Source organism: Simochromis diagramma, unplaced genomic scaffold, assembly GCF_900408965.1.
Source record: "Simochromis diagramma unplaced genomic scaffold, fSimDia1.1 OVJJ01000343.1, whole genome shotgun sequence".
Taxonomy (NCBI): domain Eukaryota; kingdom Metazoa; phylum Chordata; class Actinopteri; order Cichliformes; family Cichlidae; genus Simochromis; species Simochromis diagramma.
In genome coordinates, this window is record NW_024386831.1 from 8,697,586 (window position 1) to 8,701,285 (window position 3,700).

Sequence of the window (3,700 nt, forward strand, 5' to 3'; positions counted from 1 at the left end):
TGTCAATGTACCATAATAACAGAAGCGAAACGCAATATTGTGTCAGGACAATTCACTATTTATGCACAATAAACAAAGGAGCATAGCGCAACAATTTCTGTTCAGCGCCAGACTTGCTTGTAACCTATATCACCAATTATGTTAAGAAAAATGACGTATTAACTACTACAAAACTCTGACCTTTGTGGGAATGCTTGGAGCAGACTAACATGGGAGCTGGAGTGTTCTGAGACGTTATATTTGGTATATCCAGACCATCCGTCGGCTCTTACTTCGGAAACATGGCTTAAAAATTTTCTCTTCAACGACTTAATCCGATAAAAAAAAAAACGATCTCTTTACCCGTCGGCTTCCTGTGGCTGTCATGCGACCGGCTATTGCAGTTAATAATACAACAGCTTCTTGCCATTTTTTGGGTTTCTTTTTATCGCTGTGTAACTGATTTCAATTGAAAGCCTGCGTGCGCTAGTACCTCTTGCCACAAGTTCCCAGAATCCTTTGCGGTTTTACCCCTGAATGACGTCACATTTTCAATCTTTATCCTGGTGGGCCGGTCTCTAGTCAAAATGCCCGGGCCGATTTTTTGTCCCAGTCCAGCCTTGACTGTAACCATGGCAACCGTAACGCTGCCGCCTGGAACAACAGAACGTAGCTGTCAAACAAAACCCAAACAGTCCTGACCCGCGACAAGATGAAACAGGAAAGTACCGCAGTGTAATCCATTTATTTCAACAAAGTAACTGTATTCTGAATACCACCTTTTTAAACGGTAACTGTAACGAATACAGTTACTCATATTTTGTATTTTAAATACGTAACGGCGGTACATGTATTCCGTTACTCCCCAACACTGTATATATATATATCATAATAATCTGACAATACTATAATATTGGCCATATTATATTTACATTGCCACAGTGAGATGACTTTAGTCTCATGAACAACATTAGCTAATTGTTATTTACTAACTAATCTTAAATGACTGTTCAGTACAGAAATGAAGCCCAACAATCATGTTTACAGTCCCGTGGTCTCAGCCTCAGATACAGCCTCAGAGGCACAATTAACTATTCTAATTTCCAGATTTCAGTTTTTCACAACATAAAGCTTTTTTCACCAAAACCTACAGTAAATAATATAAATATATAAACAGCAGCAGCCTCAGAGAAAACATTAGAACGAGGCATCTTCAACATATGTTCATACAAGGCAGCTCAGTTTACCATAAGTTGTATGGGTGTGCATCTATTTCTGCATATTTAGCAAAAATGTGCCATTTCTTCACTCAGTGAGGTGATGGTTAAGCTTCAGCAGCAGTTTGCTCTCAAGGTCCTTTCTGTGAAGCTGTGACTGTTCAGCAGTGAACAGGAGTCCTGCATGACTGAGAAGTCCTTCACAAGCTCCAGATGCAGGAAGAGCTGTATTGACTTTGATCAACAGCTTCTTGATGTGAGGAACGCCATGCAATAGATCCACACCTCCAGTGAATGGACATGAAAGGTACCTCTCCAGCTCCCCTGCTTCTGGCTTTCCTGACCCCATGGATCCATCATCTTAGTCGGTTAGGCCGCTGTTTGTGCTGGCCTCATCCAGCTCTGAGTCTAGGTGATGTCTGATGAAGTGGAGACCTGTGGAAAGATGTAAGGTTTTCAAAAGAATTAGGTCTGGTCATTATAGTGCTGTATACACTGCCAAGCTGCAGATGTTTGTTTGGAGCTAGCCTCCAAAAGCTGGCCATACACTGTGCGATTTTTGGCCCATTTTGAGCCGATTTTTCAGTCGCGCAACAGTTTTGGGGATCGGCCAGTGTTTTGCCTTCATCGTGTGTCGTGCATCGTGTAGTATACATGGGGTAATGAGCAGTTAACACCTCACGACCAGCTCCCAATCATCAATCGTTTGGTCGCAAGATAATCAAGCCTGTTTGAAATCCTGTCGCCCCTCAACGCAGCCTCTCACACTGCGCACGCACAAACACAGAAATGAAAGAGAAAAGGTGGAGCAGCACAGCAGTGCAGCGTGTGATCTGGACACAAGAGATGGAAGCACAACTTGTAGGATGAGGCAAGCTCATCTGAGTACGTAAGCGTAGAGCTGCCACCCAGGCAAAAGGAAAATAGAGCTATATCATGTTAGAACGTGAAAAGTTTATTGTTCTAACAATATACTTTTCATGTTTGAACAATATAATATTTATATTGTACGAACGTGATAGTTGTGTATATTGTAATAACATGATATTATATTGTTAGAACAATGATGTTGTTCATGTTGATGTTCATCTCTAAATGTTGTGCTCGTTGGTGATCATCGTCATGTTCTGCATCTTGATGCTGATCTCGACCGGGTTCATCTGTCCGAGACGGAGGCTGCTGCCGTCGGTTCTGGTAAGTTCAGAGTCAGAGCATCACACGCTGAACACGTCACCAAAGGAAGACGATTTATTCTAGCATCTGATTCCTTCAGGTTTCAGTCGTCAGCGCTCGTAGGTCTGTCTGATGTTCGACCTTTGTTGTTGTTTCACAGTTTCAAAGAACGCCATCGCGATGCGTGTGACGAGTGGCTCTTATTTTGAAAGTTCAGTTGTTTTCAGTTATAAAATAAAGTTTCCATCCTGTACCCGCACCGCTAACTGGACCTGACCCTTCAGCATCCAGCAGCAAACGGGTCAGAGGTCCTGAGTTTGAGCCTTTGAAGCGAACTCGAGGACGCTGGTTCATGAGAACGTGATACGATCGTGCTGTGATAGTCACGTAGTTTCAGTCTCACTCCTGTCACTTCTCATTGCTTCATCACAGCAAAGTGTTTTCCACGCGAACAGATCCGCGTGTCTAAAGCACCAGAACGATCTCAGCAGAAATATTCCCGTTGATCTGCAGAGAACACGAGTGGGAACGTGTGAAGAGTTCTTTCTTTCTGTGGTTTCACATCTCTGTCATCTCACATCCTTTGATGCGTGTGAAGCATAAATCTGAGTGCAGATTACACCATCAGATGCTTTAACAGGACTCTAATGTGGTGGAATCGCCCAGGGTCGGGCTCTCTGCTACAGCTGGAGTCGCAGGCCAAACAGTTAATGTGCTGTTTGCTGTTTGTGGTCGAGCGGCGAGCGCTCAGCGTTTTCTGAGTAAAGACACAGGAAGAAACAGCAGCAGGTGGAAACTCTGCCAGAGCTGCGGTTGTACAAACAAAGAGAGACAGCTGCACAGACTCAGGACGCTGCTAAAGAGCTCGCGCACACAGAGCGTGCAGGCAGGATGTGCTTCGAGAGGTGAAACACAGCCATGTTTTTACAGCTCGTACCGCAGTGAAATCCCATTTGCTCCCAGTCACAGCAGCGCTGAGACCCGCTCGGCTGCTCGGTCACCGAGCCGCTAATCGCTCCGTTCATAACGTGCCGTGTTATTCCTGGTGTGGAGATGCCAGCAAACAACTTTTAATACTCCTGCATCGGCACGAGCCGTCCATGTTTAAAGCGCTCGCCAGACTGAAGTGTAATGTTTGTCCACAGAGATCTCACAGTGATTCAGTTTCACAGTGTCTCACGTCCCTCTGGTCACATTTCAGACGCTTCATGATCAAAGTAATGTTTTCATATCAGGGCTGAGAGCTCAGAGCTGGAACGCAGGAAGACCCCGACCCCGGCCCGCTCTCCGTGCAGTGTTCAAAAGCTGCTTTTAAGTTTGGCTTTTATTTT